This window comes from Pteropus medius, unplaced genomic scaffold (assembly GCF_902729225.1).
Source record: "Pteropus medius unplaced genomic scaffold, Ma_sr-lr_union100, whole genome shotgun sequence".
Taxonomy (NCBI): domain Eukaryota; kingdom Metazoa; phylum Chordata; class Mammalia; order Chiroptera; family Pteropodidae; genus Pteropus; species Pteropus medius.
The window spans coordinates 4,267,433-4,287,927 of NW_024346062.1; the positions used below are offsets into that span (position 1 = coordinate 4,267,433).

General features: G+C 35.6%; 1 protein-coding gene across 2 annotated transcripts in view; it reads right to left on the reverse strand.

Annotated features, from left to right (window-relative positions):
* Positions 1–20,495, reverse strand: part of TMEM167A (transmembrane protein 167A) — a 63,303-nt gene that overhangs the window by 23,796 nt on the left and 19,012 nt on the right. The window lies entirely within an intron of this gene.

Below are 20,495 nucleotides of genomic sequence, written 5' to 3' on the forward strand. Positions count from 1 at the left end.
ATGGACCTGTCCAAAAATGAAACAGCAAGCTTCACAAAGAAGTGAGTTCCAGGAGGCAATGAAGATGTTTGGGTAGGAGATAAAATGTTAACTCTCAGATATTTTGTAGAAAGATTCTTGACATAGATTAAATGACACTGTGATATGCGTGCGTGTGTGCTTGCGTGCGTGTGTGTGTGAGAGAGAGAGAGAGAAAGAGGGAGAAATTGAGAGAGAAAATGCATATTGTCTAGGGAGAGAGAACAGTTGAGAATACAGGCTGCAGTTTTCTTAAAATCTTTGTTTGGTAAGAGTATCAAACTCCCAAATATAAGTTTAATGCAGGACCTTAAGCACATGTTTTTGAGCAAGTCATCATGTTTTATGTTTTATTTCAAAAGTTTAATAAGAGTTTGAAGTAGTATACACCTAAATCATGGTCTCTGGGTTACACTAGGTGTACTTTATTCCACCTGAGACAAAATTGACCCAAAACTGAGGAGTTAATGGGAATATCTAAAGAGTTAAGTGCAAGTGAGAGCAAGATGCATGTGAAGACTGAAGATATTGCCCAGATATAGATAGAAGAATAGACGTGGGGAGAGCAGCTGGCTGTAGAAAATGTTGAGGTGGCCAAAATGAAGAGAGCAGGAATACCGAACCAGCATGGGGCAGGGCTAGAATGAGGTCACTGCCCTACAGAATTAGAAGCAGAAGAATCAAACCAAACACCAGAACTGGTTTGCATTAGCGCTTCCATAGCTGAAAGGAATGCTTCCTTCCTTACTCCAAGACCAGCTCCAGTAAAAGCTTTTAGTGAAATATTTACTTGGCTTAGTCCAACTTTACCTTAAGAAACGATCACTCCACGACTCCTTAGAAAACACTTTTTAATGATTTTGTGGTACAGGGGCAGGTAGGGCCAAGGAGGAACAGGATAAGGAAGTCGGCAATTGAACTGACCAGAGTATAGCATTGTTCACTGTGAGCTTCTGTTCTTTGAAGAACAGAAAATGATCCTTTTAAATTTCTGTTTTGATTATTTGAATCTTATAAAACTGAATGCTAACATAAAGTTAGTAGCAATACTTAGAATTATACTAATAATTCAGTTTAGTAGTTTAAGAAATATTTGTATGTAACATACCAGATTCAAACAATCTTTTAAACCTTGGAAACTAGTCAACACACACACAAGCATAACTGCATAAATTTAATCTTTTTTCTGTTTGACAATAGTCTTTCTTTTCTATTTCACTGAGGTGACTTTTTCTCAGGTGGCATATAATAATAATATACTATACTATAATAATATAATACATTTAATATTTCTAATCACTTGCTGTGTTTCATATTTGATTCACAAGAAAAAAAAAATCTGAGAAGTGTTATTCAGCTGCCTTGGGTACATTTTCTATCCCACACCTAGACTGACATTGACAGGAATGCCTTGGTAATATTATGCTAGGCTAAAGACTCCAGATGCTCTTCAAATTTTTACCATGTATAGATATGTCACTTGAAAAATGTTAAGATAGTATATGGTACTCAACTTGATTATAAATTCCTAATAATACTTTATAAAATATTAAGCACCTGGTACTCAAATTTTTTAAAAAAATCATTCTCCAATAAAAAGAACCAGGTCTCCTTGGAACAACAGCTAATTCTAAGACGAGGGCAGGAAATATACAAGATGATTCTGGAGCATCCCATAGTGCCAGAAAGTAAGGAAGTTCTCAAAAACAAAATAAAGCAAAACAACAAAACAAAAAGATCCCCAAAAGACCTTAATGACAGGGGCAAGTCAAAGAGATATGGGAGTTAACTGATATACTCCCAGTGGATCAGCCAAAGCTGAAATGATATGAGCAGCAAAGTAAATCAAGTGTACTGGATAATAACACAAAGTATAAAATAAATATCCATGAGTCCAAACTGATATAAAAACATGATTGGATAAAAAAAAATAATAAATTAGGTAAATAGACAAATCTTTTATGCAAAAAGAATTCCAAGTCATTTATGTAGATATTTTGTTCTCAAGGAGGTGGAGCATAACTCCCTGCTCCTTTAGTTTGGACAACACATAGTGACTTCCTTCCCAAGAGTACTGTATGGAAAAGGTGAAAAAGAGTCGCTTTAGAGTATAGAACTCTGACAAACGCTACCTCAACTAAGTGATTAAGGTTAACATCACAGTCATAAGTCATATATAAATGTCATGTCATATAAAGTGTCATATGATAAGAATGACACTTTACCTCTGTGTTCTTCCTTCCCAAAATCTATAACCTCATTCTAATCATGGAAAAAAATCAAATCCCAATTGAGAGCTATTCTACAAAATGCCTGACCAGTATTCCTTCAAATTGTCAAGATATTTAAAGACAAGGAAAATCTGAGAAACTTACAGCCAAGAGGTGTCTAAGGAGATTTAAAGACTCAATGTAATGTGGTATACTGGAATAGAAAAAGGACATTAGGAAAAAACTCAGGAAATAAAAACTCAGTTTTATTTGAATAAAACACAGACTTTACTTAATGGCAATGCATTGACATTCATTTACTAATTTTGACAAATGAACCATACTAAGATGATATTAATATTTGGGGAAACTGGGTATGAGATGTATGAGAGCCCTCTGTATTATCTTCATAATTTTTCTATAAATGTAATTGTTCTAAAATAAAACTTTATTAAATAATGTGATCCTGTCAGTAAATATAAATTCAGTTATTTGCCATTCAGAGTTGTAAGATCAGGTGTATTTGAGACAAGCTCAGTGCCCAGTAATCACAAAATATTGATGGAGAAATCATATGATTCAACGCATCCAAGGAGCACTCTGCAAATAATGCTAATAATGCTTTTTAAAGACATTTGGTAAAAAAAAAAAAAAAAAAGCTGCTCATGGTTTGGAGATACATCAATTCCTTCTGGTTCCTCAGGTATTACTACATGTTCTGATAAAAAGCAATGGATTAAATCTGCCCTGTCCAATATCCTACCTTGTAGCCACATGTAACTACTGAGTCCTTGAAATGTGGCTGAACCAAATTGAGATGTGCCATCAGTACAAAACACACACTGCATTTTGAAGATTTTGATGCCAACAAAAAGAATGCAAAATATTTCATTGGTAATTTGTTATACTGCTTACATGTTGAAATGTTGTTTTAGATATAATGGGGTGAGCTAAATATATTATTAAAATTTATTACTTTTTTAAAAAAACTTACTCTAATATGGCCAATAGAAAATTTTAAACTGCATATGTGGCTCACATTAGATTTCTATTGGACAGTGTTGATTTAAATGGATCCTAGGAACCTGGAAGAGTGAATGGATCTTCCAAAGGCAAACAGGATCCCAAAGAGTGTCAAACTTACTTCTGGGCTTCTACCACAAGTAGCTAGAAATGTATTATTAAGATAATTTCTCCGAAAAGACCTTTCCATTATGAAAAATCACCTACAGAGATAAGAGGCTTCCTTGATTTTTATCCCATATTTTCTTGAAGATTACATGTAAAAAAGAATGTTAGTAACACGCTTTTTGAAGAATTTGTCAGTGAGAATGCTAAAATGTATAATGAAATATTTGCCACTACGTGGGACAGTTGTAATACCAACTTTTTTATGGGTTGAGGTGAGGTGAAGATATAGCTTCTTTCAAATGCCATTTAGAACAACATTCTAAAAGCATGAAAATATATGTTTGCTAAATGTAAATTTCCTCTTGAAAGATGAATAGAGAACAGGTTTCAGCTGGTATGTGGAGAAAATGTGTGTACTTTTTTATTTTGAATGAAATTTTGGTTGTTAAATTATACTTCCTTGACATTATACTTCTCAAGCACATTTTCTTGAGAAGAAAGAGAAATAAAAGCCACACAAAATGTTTTAGTGTTACATAGCAACACAGGTAGATCTGATTATAAAATTTCTAAATTTTACTAAAGTTTGTTACTATAGGCAATAGAAATTAATTGTCAATAATTATTGACAATTTTCTTGGTGCTCTGAGTGGATGTTAGAAGGAAATTATCCCCCAAAACATAAAGCCCTATTTTTTCATGTAAAAGCCTTGGGGAAAAGAGTTCAGCATGGAGTTTTTGCCCCACTCTGATGGATAAAGCATGAGATGTGGAAAGGAGACAATACAAAAATAAAATTTATTTATAATTTACAATTTGACTATTCATGCAACATCATTTACATTGGCACTGCAGGAGATTCATCCTCAAACTGCAAGCAATAACCAGGACTAGCGGTCTATGTATCTACATATGCAAGAAAGAAATGAGAAAATGGAGACACAGAAAGCCCAGTTCTTTGCAGCCATAGTCATGCAGGGGGTCCTGGACTGGTGTTCTGTTATCCCGAGTTCTTTCTGGGAACTTGCCCTGCCTCTTTTACAAATATCATCCTCAGCAGACACACCTAACTAGTGCACTGGAAAACTACAGAACACCTAATGTCAGGTTTAAAAAAACTTGTTGGTGAATCACAGTTTGACTGAGCCTGATTCTTTCCTTTAAGCAGAAGGAAGAAGAGCTGACTCACATTTTCAGTGTATTCTCTCACTGAGCACATTCTTCTTCAGCATTACGAAAGCTCTGTCTGAGTGAGGTGTCTTTGCCTCAGAGGTTCAATTGGATCAACACGTATACCTACGCAAAACCCACTTTGGCCTCAAAGAGAGAGTCTACACATATTCTTTTGCACATAAGAACAGGAAACGTATCCACTGCATTTCAGTATCCATCCAGGACAGATGTGCTTGCCTATCCACCCTGGGCAGAAGCTGGCCCAGTTTGCCCCCTTTATTCCAGCTCTGAAACCCAAATCCTGTGTAAAGGGCCAGAGGAGAGGCTCCTTACTATGTTCAGCCAGCCCTGCTGTGCACGGCTGGAGAAGCACATTGGCAATAATTTAGCACTCAGCAGCTGCAAGAGCAGAGGTCCCTGCCAAGTGCCAGTCTTTGATTCTCCTCTCTACTAGGCAGTAGCTAGTTCATTCCCTGGGCACCCAGCCAAATTTCAGAGAGAGCAAGACTGGTGATGGCTGGGACAGCACAGACACACAGCCTCCTTAACAAGCTACTACTATGAACTAGTCTGCACCATGAACAGTGTTGAAGAATTGAGCCATTAGCAACTAGGAGGATACAGGGAATAATTCATCTGAAGAATTGTAGAGCCGATGATAAAGTAGAAATTTATAAATAAACATTATAATAAGCAGAATATGATTTAGAGCACTTGCATATAGGATCCTAAAGACGTGGACTGGGGCTCAATTGGTTTTCTAATTAAAAAATAAATAAACAATTCACCATTTCCTGTCAGATCCCAGGGTGAGTCCCTGGAGCCAAAGGGGCATCAATCATTGAAACATAAGATAATCAATGGACTGGAGTGTGTGTGGGAGGCAGGGTTTATGAAACATTGGCTACCTCGGCTGTGTGTGAAAGGTAAAATCTCATTCATATCTTCCCCAGTTTTTCACCCTTGTTCTCATCTAGATTATATCTGCGATTTCAGCATCAGATCCTGCTCCCTGTGGCGTTATTGCAGCCCTCTGTTTTCATTGGAAATGGCAGCTCTTATTTCAACAACTTGGCTTCTGTTTGCTGCAATCTCGGTGTGTTTTTGTTGTCGGCACCTAAAAGGTTAAAATTCATTTTAAATAACAGCATCATGGATGCAATCCTTCTCACTTGCCTCAGGAAGAGTTTCGTAATTTGCGTTTAACATCACAGAACCTATCTGGGTTTGAGAGCAAATTTGATTACAAATAGACTTTTTTTTGAGGATACAAGAAAAAATTAAATTGTTGTTTAATAGACATTGAGCTAATACAGCATGCTTCAGAAAAGTTTTTGAAAACCAATGATAGGTTAATACTGTAATTTAAAATAAATGGCACTATTGCAGTCACCATGCTTTTAAAATCTTTATGTATATTTTTTTAAGAAAAAAAGAACCTTAAAGCATCATGTGGTCTTAATCTCTTAGAAGTCTCAAGGGATGCTTGAGCCTATAAACAAAGAGTCCCTCACTTGAAGTATTTGAAAGCCAACATTTGCCGTGAACAGGGAACATCAGTTAATCACATATTAAGGATGATTCCTTTGTTCGTTGTGTGAAAGTGGTTTCTAGCAGACATTTTTATATTCCTGTACACAATATTTATCTTCTCAAAGCCAAACTAATTCAAACAGCCAGTGCGACCTCTAAACATATTCCCTTTTCTGTCTCTTGGAAAACAATTTAAGGAGTATCACTATATTAGTGGGATTCCCCAGCCCTCCCTTTTTTAGTCTTCAAAAGGTTTTTCTTTCATCTTTTTCTTTCTCTCCAGCTACAAAACGTGCTCATTACGGGCCTATCTGTCAGCTATAAAAGGGAGGAGACTCCTTCCATGTCAGCAGGTATGAATCTCAATAGCTGCTTTCATCTCTGGAGAGTTCACTTTGCTCTAGTTAATAAAATCCAACACTTCAGTTATCAGAGTCATTAGGAGGAAGAGGGATTGGAAGAAGGAAAGCTTTCATTTATTTTGGTGTCATACATAATTATACCATTTATTTCCCCAATGGGCTCTACGCTTTTCCACTGTTTTCAGAAAGGAAAAGAAAAAAAAGTCCCTCAAGTGGAAAATGAAGACTAAGCAGCAGCAAAATAAAAAACACTCTTTCAGAAATCAAAGTAATTCTAGTACCAGGCAATTAGAACAAGTAAGTGCCAGGATGCCATTCATCCCTAAATAAACTAAATCTCTCTGAATATCATTGTCACTTTGTTTATTGTCTTTTTCCTTCAACTAAAGTGAAGTTATTTGAAGAGCCAAGTTTGCCCTCGGGTACAGTACAAAAAAGATTTAACTTTGATAACTTTAAAGGGCTTCAAATCTCTGTGGACTGCAAGCATGACCAATAAAGGTTGTGAAATGCATCTTCTGAAGCTACAATCATAAATCTAGTATTAAATCAGCACATGATAAATAAGTTCCATTAATCAATTAATTATTTCTAACCAACTATCCCTTGTTTAAGAAACTAAAAAATATAAAAAGTTACAATTAATTGAAAATGCACAATGTCCTGAAAATGATCAGTGTTAGGTCTCTGGAAAAGTGGATTTCAATAGCTCTCCGTTTAAGTTCTCTAGAGTTCAGTGGAAGAGCTATGAGATAAGCTATCGGCTGATCCTATTATCTAAGAATTTTGAATTAGAAGAAACCTCCAAATCCATATAGTTTGGAAATTTTTAATCTGTAGTTTATTATTTATAGGTAGGTTCATATTTCATAAGAACTTTTTATCAACTTTCCTAGAGATTTATGAACCAAGAAAATGTAAAAGTTATTAATCTTGTCCATACTCCAACTTTGCAAGAACTCAATGTATAATAAGGTTGTATTTTTTCTAATATCCTAAGTTAATCCAATCAATCGATGATTGTTCTGCATACAGTCAGCTAAAGTTGTGTGACATTCTCCACATATATTTGTTGGTTCAGTGTATTTAATGTACAGAATCAGAAACTTTGCAACACAAAGCAAAATTTTCTCTAACTTGCCCTTGATTTGTTAGGTCAGCTACTTTATTCTAGCCATATAGATTAACTTGACAATTTTCATCCTTCAGAAATCAGTGCTGATTCTTATTAAATCTCTATTCTACATGTAAAATATAATAAAAAATAAAATTTGTACATTATCAATGCATTTTTAAGGTGCGTAGAACTATAAGTTCTAGTCTTTATGGACTGAAACCGGAAATGTGAATTTCATTGAGCAGTGAACTGGAAACCTGTAAAGATTATGGATGACATGTGCGCCATATGGAAAACATTGTTTGAAATGCAAATTGTACCTTTCAAGTGTCTATCACATCTCAACATGGTTTTGTTTTTCTAACATAGAAAGGTCAGATCACTGGTATTAGGTGTCTTTAGCCTAGTTTTGATATCCTGCTGTACCAAGAATCATTTTTGTTTTTTCTACTTAACTTTTCCTGATGTTAGTTTCGCCTCATCTCTCCCCTACCTTCCTCATCCCATATATTTTTCCCTTCCTGCTCAGCCTCCCCAATCAGAAAAAAAGAAATAAAATGTGTTATGTTCTGTAAAAGTAGAACAAAGTAAACTATCTTGACAATTATGTAGAAAATACCAAAAGCATAAGGAATTACAATCTAAATAGTAAAGCAAAAGTCAAAGACTTCAGTCATTGAAAATGTTAGAGAAAATCTTACTTTTTAAATTTATGTAAAATGGACAAAAACAAAGAAATAGATTTTAGTAGGTGGCCACAAATGGTGGTAGTTTCCTCTAGAATTATTCAAGAAAGGCTACATGTCTGGTTTAGTTGAAACTAGTCTCTCTGTCAAGAAGAGAATGGAGTTATAAGTACTTCTTATTTTATATAAAAGTATATCATTGATTTCAAAACCGATGGTATTCATGTGTCACTTTCTTTTTTCAAGACCATTTTCATTATTCTAAATGACAAAATTAAGAAGCATATGACATGAAGAGGTCTGACCCTGGTATCTAACCATCTAGATCTCAACCTGGAGTCATCACTTACTAATACTATGACTAGTTACATAATCTCGTGAATGTGACTAGTCACATAATCTCGTTCTATATCAGAGTTGGCAAACTTTTTTATAAAGCACCAGACAGCAAATATTTTAAAAGTAGCCCCTGACAATATGTAGATAAATGAGTGTGGCTATCTTTCAGTCAAAGTTTGTTTATGGACCCTGATATTTGAATTTCATATAATTTCCGCGTCAAAAAATATTCATATACATATATATGTATATACAAATATACATATATACAATTTAAAGATATAGAAACCATTCTTAGCTTGTGGATCATATAGAAATAGACTGTAGACTAGTTTTGGGCTGTGGGCCATAGTTTTTCAATCCCAGTTCTGCGAGGACACAAGTGCTTTTCATCCTCACAGTCTGAGGCATAGTCAGTCATCTACCGTGCTCTCTGGTTAAACCTGGGCCTAGTAGTTTACTTACTTCCAATAGTAATCTCTCCAGCAAATTGACTGAATTACTGGTGAGCCGGCTTGCTTACTATTGTCAATCCTAAAAAGTACTGTTTCTGTTATTCTAGCTATTAGCTATAGCTCCAGCCTCACTTAGAGCAAATACTTTGGCATATGTAGAGGAATCATTGTCTCGCTAGCATTGTTGTCGCCCTTCTTCTGGCAAGTGTACACTGATTTTCCTTTGGGAACCTTCTTTCCTTCACTGATAGTGGCCCTGTAATTTGGGTAGTTTAGGCCAGTCAGAGCGTCTGATTTCCCCTTGTCATGGTCATTGGTTTAGGAATGAGAGCAAGACCACGCTCAGGCCAATGAAATGTGAAGGGATTTTTGCTGAAGAGTTATCTACTTTTCATCAGGAGCTGAGGAAGAAAACCTTTCTTTTGCTGTGGACTGTATGGTAAGGGGACAAATTCTGGAATTTTCTGTAGCTATTAATGCTATGATGAAAGAAAAAAGAGTGAGGCAAAAAACAAAAAAAACTATAGAGGGGAGAGCTGAGAAAATTATGAACAACCGGAGTCCTATTCAGTTGTAGATTATACTTCTGGACCAAACCACAGCCGAATCTGTTGGATTATTCAGGACTATTCAGTTATTTGAGTCAATATATTCCCTTTTATTGATAGAAAAGATTAAGAGTGATGTTTCCTCTTATCTGAACCTGAAATCATCCTAGCAAATGGAGTTAATATATTCTGGAATAAGCTCAGTGGAAAAGAAGAGACAGATCAAGATGCTTAGATTCTTGTTTCAGATTGACCAAGTATTAACTACATCTCTGAAACACTCTGGATCCTCAGGTCAAATGAAACCCCTTTTTCAAATGAAGTCTTATGAAGAATCCAAAGAATTCCTACCCAAAAAGAAGCCCAAAGTGCTGACCGTTTTCTCCCTTCTGTGGTTTGAGGAACCTGTAAGGCTTATCTATAGCTTTCAGGATCATGGTTTGACGGTAACCAGAAGTGGTAATCTGGAGTCTGGAATTAGACTCAAGAAAACAGGTTTGGTGTTCAATGGACGAGTTCCAACACAAACACTGTTGCCTTTACTCTATGTGACCATGGATAAATTACTAAACCTCTCTAACATTCATTTTTCTCATCTACAAATAAACCAACAAACAAAACAAAACAACAAAACAAAACAAACAAAACAAAACAACAAAACAAAACGAACAAAACAAACCAAAACAAAAAACAGCACCTATCTCGTTGGATGCTTTCCATGGATGAAGAAATAGTGCATCGAAAGTCCCCACCACAGTGCCTGGCACTGTGAGTGCTCAAATGTTAACTGTGATTAAAGTTCTTTACAAAATTCTTTGATTTAAGCAATCATCAAAAACCTTCATAATTTTTCTTCCCTCTTTTTTTTTCTCTTATGGGACATACTTCAATTAGGCATTACACCCAGGAGTAAGGGATAAAAACACAAGTAATTAAACCATTGCTATGATCTTAATTACCACAAATTTAATGAATGTGGTGTGGCAGAATAAAATGGTTTCTGCCAGTCTGTTATACCAAAAGGCTGTTGGGGGAAGTGGACGGATTGTCAAGGCAAGCTGGCAGGAATTATAAGCATCCTTTGATTCCCTTTCACATGTTGTTTCTCATTATAGAAAGATGACCTATGACTTATTTAGAAACATCTGGATGCTTTGAGGGATCTTCCAGGAACTCTCTCTTTATTAAAGAACTTGAATATATACTAAGCGCTTGAGAAATAAGAAACATAATTACAATTAGAGTCATAAGCAGAGTAGATGCCATGTAAGTCATGTCTTGTGGAGATTTCCAATGTTTAAAAGCATCACTTAGCTGCCGTTTGACTTTATCAAGTTGTCCCCATCCTGGTTAGGAGATGGGAAACATTCAGTCTGCCACCTGTTCTGAAGGATGCTATTAGGAGGGGCACTTGACAATGCGTCCTTCCTGATCCTCTAGTAGGTATAAAATAATACTGAATAATTATGAGAGTCTCAGGATAACTTGCATGTATTTGAACCTCGGTCTGCCCTCCATAAGAAATATGCTTGGTATATAGTATTTTTTGTTTTAAATAACAGAAACAAAATTCAGTTAATTTAAGCAGAAAAAAACTTAAAAAGAGAAAAAGAGTAGGAAAGTTTTTTGAGAGTTTTCATGAATACCTCATCAGAATGCTGCCATTAATGCACCTTAACCCCACTTACTCCAAGCCTCACTATCTTTCCAAGCTTTTAATTCTAGACTTCAAATTCCTGGAAGAAAGGATCTGCATTGGACAGATGTCATCCATACCTGGAAGTATCAGCCCCATATAGGGGGCTGTTTCCCAAGAAGCAGGAGAACTAAGCTAGGTTGGCACTCCAAAAGGGTCTCGTTTAGGAAACTTGTGCCAACTAAATACATCGCTCAAACAAACACACATGATCTCCACAAAAGTGCCAGAGTCGAGGGCAAGGATCTAACTTCCATAGAAAGACATTTATGTCTTGTGAATTCTATCAGGCTGACTTTTTTTTTTTTTGCTAAAGAAACAGTACTGAGCATACATTTACATTTTGATGGCCAGGCCACATCAGATATCCATTAAAATTGCCCAACATTATTCTTTTATGCTTTCCCATTCCTTTAGATGGAGTTCCAGTAGGTATTAAAGAAGTGACATACCTGAAAAGTGGAATTTAGGTCTTGAAGTTTTTCAATCAGTAAATTATGTTCATCAACAATCCTAAAGCTAATAAATTATGCCTCATCGACATTTATTCCTTATCGAATTGTTAACACTTTGACATACTTTTGATATCCTAAGAACTCTTAGGGAGGAAGCTGGAATAAATCATTAGGTGAAAAAGACTTCAATCATTAGCCACGACTCCTATATAATAGGCCTCTTCAACCTACCATCCATTAATCTGGTTTCAGTTCTTAATAGGATTATAGAAACAACTTTTTAATGTCCAAATCCATACAAAACTACTGCAAAATCATTTATGTAGAAATTTTCTTACTAAAATTTGTCAAATACTTCATTTTTTCAAAAGCCTCAATTATACATAATGCTATAATAAACACCAATTCTCCAATATTTTGTAAAGTGTGTAAAGTAGATGGAGATATGTTTGCCATTATTGTCATAAACCAGAGAATCAGGAAAATTTGTAAAGTCGACTTCTTTATGCCACGTAATCACAGATATATTTCATGTCATTTAAAATGGAAGAGAATTATTTCATCACTCAAAAAATAAACTCATTTACTTGGTACTAATTTTATATTCAATGCAAGGCTTTTATTTTTGGAACTTGGATCACTCACTTTGTTGTATATGTAAAACTTTCATTGACTAGTATACGCATTTTAAGTTTATTATCTTCTGCCTCTACACAAAACCTTTGGCAGGCTATTCTCTAGCATATACGTTGGAGATAACTGAGTCTGTTTCTTGTCAGTTCTAAATTTAAATGATTTACTTTTCTTGATGGTTAAAAATGCTTGAAGTCAGGGCATAAGGGGGTAAATTCAATCCATTTGTGCTTCTTCAAAGAATTAAGAATTTACATGACGGATGAAAGTTTACTCAATACTGTTCACATTCTGGATTTCCAAAGGCAAGTAAGGAGTGACCACCCTTAAATATTTCAAATTCATATGAAACATCTAGTTTGAGAAAGCAAGTATGGGAGAAAGTGGAAGGAGAACGGGAGATAGAACAGCGGATTTGGAGATGAAATGACAAAGACATTCTATATTCTCATGGGAATGAAACAAAGAAGAGAAAATCAATAAAGCAAGTTGCAACAAGAGTCTGATAGTCTGAAAATATCAAGCACGAAGAAAAAAAGTAGAGCGTGAAATTCAAATGCACATACTTGCCATTTATTTTATCATATGTTTACCATAAAAATACAGACTTAAAAAATAAAAGGAAAGAAAAACCACTGTTATTCCTACATCCTAGAGAAAGCTATTATAAGCGTGCTGGTATGTATTTTTATAGCTCTTTTCCAGTAAATGTGTGTGTGCTCACGTGCAAATATAAAACACAGAATTTTTCACACTAAGAGATTACTTTGCAAAAATGTTTCGTAACATGATCTCATCACTTAATAGATTGTGTGCATTCCTTCATGTCAATACTTCAATATACATTTCATGGCTGCATAAATATTCCATTTTGTAGAATGAACAAATAAATGAATTCTATCAAAATTTTCTGTAAATTGACCATCTACAACTTCCATTATTAAAATAGAGGTACAGGCCCACTGCACCCCAAATGATTAAAACACTGGGGCAGCAAAAGTGTCCGTATATAGATTACTGTGTGACATTCAGGCTGCTGCATCTAGGGGTGCCTTGTTCAGTCTGAATGTTCTATAGCACCCCTACAGCCTCAGCTTACTTTTCAAGTTCCTGTGTCTGCTATTTTTATGTCTCTCTCATTTTCCAGATGCTGAACTTCTTTTGCCCAACCTGGAGAACATCTTAGTTTTGCTCAGGGTCCTGCAATGCTTAATAGAACTAAATTCAAATGCGGTACTTAAGCAGCTGATTCCTCCACCTAATGAATGAAGGTACTTCATTGAGGAGTCATGGTGGTAGGGGAGAGAATGATTTAAAATGCACTATTGCTCTACTCTATTAAAGGTTGATAAGATGTGACTGCTAAGCCTTTTAAGAGTGTAATTTCAGTTGGCAGGTAGAGGTGGACTGGGGAGATATTTCCAAGTGCCCTTGAAATAATAAAAGTAAGAAGTCAACTCTTTTGCCTACCTGTGCCTCTTATCCTAAACAAAAAACAAAAAAACAAAACAAAACAAAACAACCTGTTCATGCAGACCTAAGTGCAAACCTAAGGCATCCATTTCACTTAAGTATATGTGTAATATAAATTAATTGTAGTGGATATTGATGTAATTTGTGCTTTTATTTAAAAAATATCATTTCTGAAGTAGAAACAATATAGTCGTCCAATAATATGCTATAGGTTAAATATATTATGTTGTATTCTATAGTGGAATACTCTCTGGTTATTTGAAAATGGCATAATAGCAAAAATCTATAATTTGTGTAAAGATATTCATGATACAGCATTAAATGGGGAGGCTATGAAACAGCAAATAACATTTTATCCCATTTTGTAAAAATAAATTATACGTTTTCTCTTTGAATGGATATCTTTACATGAAGAGATAATGATGATTATTTTGGACTGGTAGGATTACTGGAAACTTTTATTTTGTGTATGTATGTACTTGCATTTTCTAAATTTTCTGTAATTCATAGATTTAAATTTTGTAGTGAGAAATTTTTTTAAAAAATTGTTTTAGGGAGAAGACTAAAGGTGCCATGGAATTTTGTCTCTCATGTGATTCTGAAAGGGCTCAATGCACCATTCCTCAAGCACAGGAGGTTATTGTCACTCAGAGGTTATTATTCTCTTAGAAGGAAGACTAAAGAACAAAAAATAGAGGCATCTCTTGCTTAATGACTCAGACTCTGCTAGGGGGCAGCTACATTGGTCTATTTCCTTGGATCATAGTAAGTAAAAACATATGGAGGGCAGAGAGTTGAGGGAAATGATAAGTAAAGGCCTAGAAGTAAATTTCTATTTTTTCTCCTCTTTTTTCAAGTTGATGTGGATATTTTCCTTTGCATGATGTAGCCAATGGGTGAGTCGATATTCATAGATAAGGGCAATGATCGATCTCAGGATTAGATAAAGAAAAGAATAACAAGCACATGCTCCCTGAGTGTTTCCTACTGAAGTAACCACTGTTAAAATCACAGAATATCTCCTGTAACTCTTCAGAAATAACCAGTGAGCTCTCATAAAACTTCTGGCAAGGTGATTTCCTGGGTACATTTCACAAAGTAGAACTTCCAACCACAGTGGGATGTCCGAGAACATGCCTGGAGAAAAATGAATTTTCACTTTCTAAGAGCTCTTTGTCTAAGGACCTGCTGAGAAATATAAGTGGGGGCCAACACAAACCTGAAGGAGATGAAGAGACTTGCTCCAAAATTCTATATCTGTCACATGGATTGTGGCTCAGTCCCACCACTTTCCTATTATATAGGCAGAACTTTATTCATTTCCTTAGGCTGCGGTTCTATTCCTCACTCCTATTTTTGCATAATGCCTTTGGCATTTATGCCACAACTGCGACTATGTATACTTCAGCGGAAAGAAGAAGTGGGAAGAAAATGTAACATGAGGTACACACACCTAAATTATGTGGAAAAGAATACTAAATAGGATGCACTTTGTGATATTTGTCCCCGAGAAAAGTAAATATAAGAATTCAGTTACTTCTGTTTAAAATCTCAACAAGTTTATTTTTTGAGAGCCAACTTCTCTAAATTTTCATGACTAATTAAAATACGATAAATTTGGATGGAGCAGAAGTCCCTGTGGAATAGAGTGTTACTATGTTTAAATAGAAAGAAAACTTCTGTAGAATTAGTAATACATGACTCAGGTTCTTTAAGTCTGTTGATCATACCAGCACTGGCTAGCTCACTAGTATCTTCCAATGACCACTAATTTTTTTTTTTGGTAACTCCATTGGGTGTGATATTAAAAGTATCCAAGATCATCTATCATTTTGTTGGATTTCTTCACAGCCCCTCTGCTTCCTGGCTGAGTTATTTATGTAATATTATTCCACATGGGAAAGCCCAGCTGTTAAAGTTTTAGAATCAGGAATAAGAACACATTTTTATTAGATCTTTCATCTTGTCTACAATGTGTTTTTCTTGGTTTAAATAATAATAGCAGCATGCTGGCTTCTCCACCATAACTCACTCCCTGTGTCTTTGGAGGGGAGAAAGTCCTTGTTGTACTCTGGGGGTTCCCAGAATGGGGCTTATATGAAACTAAATGTGAAATCGATGTGTGGGATTATGTAATCACTCGGTGAGTATGAACTCATACAACCGGGGTGGGCACTGTAGAGGTAAAAAGTGATAGAACTAAGTTACAGATTAGTGGGAGCAAGAAAGGGATATGAGAGAAAAGAGGAATTGAGTGGATTAGAAAGTTTTGATTATAGAAGGAAAGTTGTACCATTTACAAAAATGGAAAAACTTAGAAGTAGCAAGTTTAGATAGGACGATGAAGAGCTTTGCTTAGGATCTTGCTGGGAGATCTAAGTGGAAGGGCCTTAAAGGTCATGATGACCTAGTAATGTGTCAACTTGGTTAGACTGACCTATATTTCCTAGAATTCCTTTCCCTGTGGGGTTCTGGTTAGAGTGGGCTATAGGAGAGTCTTGTGTGAAATTTGGAGGGCCAAGGTGAAGCAACAGCCATTTTGTTGGCTCATATCTGTGTTGACTACTTTGTTAGCCTGAGGCAACAGTTGGGGACTACAACTACTCTACCTTCTTTTCAGCTTTTCTGACTCCTGGACCAGATGCATGTTTAGCTCCAAGATGGACACTGGCTTCTTTCTGCAGGACATCCACAGCACTAAGAGCTGAGCCACAAGAACCGTCACGGGTTTCAATCCTTTCTGAGGCTTCTATTCTTCCCTTCTGCCTTGTGGATTTCAGGTCCAATATTCGACAAAAAGACCTTAGAGAAACTACTCTACCTGCTCCAATTGTGTAAGGTCAATTCCTTTACATGAGTCTGCTAGCCTTTTCTGTGGCTCAAAGCACTGGATGATTTGGCCCATTTTTCTATCCAACTTATACCATTCTTTGTCTCACTTAGCATATTCTTCATGCTATTAATTTCTTGACCACTTCAAGTCCCAGCTCTTTCCTATCTTTGGGTCTTTGAATATTCTGTTCCTTCTGCCTGTCCATAGGTCTTAGCCTAACCCTCAACCCCACAGACTGACTTACTCTGACCACTCGATCTAAATAATGCTGTTTTCTTCAGGGCCCCTACTAGAAGTTGAGTATGCTTATCAGATATTTTGATTAGTCAGTCTTCACTAGAATAGATTCCATGACAGCAGGAACTCTATCTGACCCTAACACTGTCTGGCGCACAACCAGTCTTAGATTTTTTTTTTTAGGAATGGAAAGGGAGATATGAAGGACCCTACCTCATGGGGCAGGAATGTCAGAGGGATTAATTTTCCATTTCTTGGGAGCATAAAGATTATCCTGAATTATACTCTTATTTCTATTCTTCATGGCAGGTCAAACTAATTGCCTAGGGATTCAAGAACCATGTCAATAGTTTTCTGTGTTCCACTGCTGTGTTGACAGATTCGATTACATGTCTTTGAAAAGATGCTTGTGATGGTAATACTTAAAAATAAAAACAACTGTTACTGAAATTGCCAGAGTATAAAGGCAATTTTACATGACAGGTTTAGAACTATGTCATTGTTATTTAGGCTTTGATTCATTTAGAGCTGAGAACAGTGACACGTTAGATCTGAATACGGTTTACTCACAAAACTAAATTTTTATAAAAATCATCCACCTTTATTACCCTGTACTTTGTTCTACAGTTCTCTTCATACTGTAAACTCCTTAAACATATTTTATAAGTCAAAGTACTCATTTTCCAAGACTTAATAGGTTCCATTTATGAATACATAACGTTAGGTAAAAAACCAAGCAAAAAAATATTTTTATTAAATAAAATCAAAAGGAAAGTACTATTTTGTTTTTTAGGAGCTTTAATGAAATATTGAGAGTATTCTATTTTCATACCTTTTAATTTCCAAGGTGAAGTCGTTGGTGTTACTAGGAGCCTGCAGATCACTTTTAACACTTTAATACTGCAAACATTCCTCCTTTGATGCCAGCCTTTTCTGAAATCCGTCATGCTTTAAATGTTTCCTTCTTTTTAAAGTTTAATATCTGCATATTATTTTTCCATCATTTGGCCCATAGTACTTGATCAAAAATGTTGAAGCGGCTTATAAATTACACATTTTGACAATTCGGGTAGTTGCTAGGCTACTTCCCTTGCCAACGCAAGGTCAAACACTAGTGAAAGTAGATTTTGCTTTCCTACTGTTAAATTCAATGGTCTCAAGCAAAGCCATTTTTAACACTTTTGACCTGAGTTAGAAATCAGAAATTCAGTGATTTTCTTTATAAAGTTTCATATCAACTTGTAGTTTTAATGGGGTAGTGAGGGGGTTTACAATATACATTGAAAGAAACAATTAAGTTACTGTTTTCCTATTCATATCTGAAATATTTGAGTTCAAAACTCAACTATAGTCATTGTAATCCATTTGGTTAAGTAAATTCTAACAGGTCCAACAAAGGTTTGCGTGTTAATTCAGTGCTGGACCATGCTACTCAAGCAAGGCATGTAGTGCATGCAAGCCTTTACATATTTTTCAATAAAAGGTATAAATAGGCCAAATAATGACTGATGGACACTGCTCTCAGATTTTGGACAGAAAATGATAGCAACTTGCCAGAACGTTTGGGCATCTGAAGGCTTTCAGTTGAGAACAAGGTTAAAAATAATTGTCAACAATTAACAACTGCCACTTTGATTCAGAATCAGATTTTAACCATTTCTGGGGCAGTTCAGAAATGAACTATCAGAAGCAAGTCACTTAGGCGCTCGAAGGCTCATAGAAATAGCAAACAGACTGAACAGCTTTAAATTGCAAAACAATCAACAACCTATAACTCCCCCAAACTAATCTTGACCAGCTTTTAATTATGTAGGTAAACAGAAACATTTCTCTTTCCAGTTTACTCAAAAGATGGCCATTTCAATTTTTTTTTTTCACTCATATGACAATAAAAACTAGGAGGCTCTTGAGAATTCATTTTTATTTTTATTACACACTATGGACATGTGGATTACCAGAGTAGGATGATCCTTTGTACTCTTAAAACCACAGGCAAAAAAAAAAAAAATCACAGGAAATATACCCCCCTTTTTTTCTGCTATTGGAGTGGCATTTCAGATTATTTTGGGATTAATTTAGGGCAAAGTAAAAGACACCATGGAAGGTAGTATATAAATGACATAATTATAAAGTTATTTTTGGAGGCTAGTGTTAACTTGCTGATTGAGAATAACAAGGCTGTGCAGTATTCGCAATTTTCACAATGCTATTATATATTTTAAGTCCTCACTTAATATTGTTCTGTGACTTTTAAGTACAATGAAACCAATTTTACCACAGGTTAATTGAAATAAACGAGTTTAAGTTCAACATTATAATGCAATGTTACTCGAGGACTTGCTGTACTTGGCTACTTATATTCTGAACAAGTATTAAGTATTGTAACTGGATACCAAAGAAAGGGAAGAGCAGTCCCTAAGAATCTTCTATTTGTGTTTTTTTGTTTCCTATGATCCAGTAACTTTTCAAAGACTTTGGTAAGAGCATTAAGTCCTTGCTCACTGGAAATCTTTTCTGTACACCCAGGAAATGCAGACAATGCACCACATCTGCTCATTGTGCTGATGTGTGCTTTAACAATCACGGCTGCTTTTGGCATTGATGGAGTATGAGTTACTAAAAAAGTTCCTAAAATTACTTGACTTAGCTACCTTGGCTTTATATACTACGCAGGTAAGTCTCTGGAGAATATCCTACTGTATTCCTGGTCCAAATTAAGATTGGTATGTATATATTCAACCTTGTTAATATGTAAACCAACGGACGATTTTTTTCTTGAGGTCAGGAAGAAAGGAACACATATTCACCTTCAATTCTGAGGTAGGTAATAGATAATAATAAGAATGCAGACCCTGTAGGATTTAACCTTTGTCCATCTTTCTAAGTTTATGTCTTCATACTCCCCAAGTGGCACAACAAGCTACGTACTTGTAGTCCATAATATACCACTGGTGCTTTTGCACATTGCTCTTAAATTCAGTTTACGCATTGCTTCTTCGGAAGGATGTTTGTATCCCTAACTGAGTTATCGCCCTTTTATTTTCTTCTGGAATCCTGGCATTACCTCAATAATAAATGCTGTCACGTTGTACTTTGTATAACTTCATCTCTCACCCACCACATTATGACTGCTAGAGGGAAGAAAATGTGTATCTTCAATGAGAATATACCATATGCGCTCCATAAATGTTTCTTGAAAGAATAGTAAAACATATTCTATTGACAAGTCATAGGTCTTTTTCACAAAACAGAGATTTGTTCATTTTTGACTATGTAAACTTGGAGAAGTCACTTCATTCAAACCTCTATTTTGATTTAAGATAAAACTAGACTGGTGTGCATATCACTAAGATGAAGGAATCTATTACAAATTACAGATTACTATTATCTCTAGCACAAAAGGGCTATTTTGAATTTGAACATGTAAGAACATTCAGGATAGTGCCTGGTACAGCAGCACAGGCATTAAGAAAACACTGGACTTGAATCTAAACTTTTTTAAGTCACAGAGGGAATTCAGGAGACTATGCAGCCTTTTGCCTGACCATCTTTTAAGACTGCTAGAAAGAAGACATGCTCCTGCCATTGGTACAGCT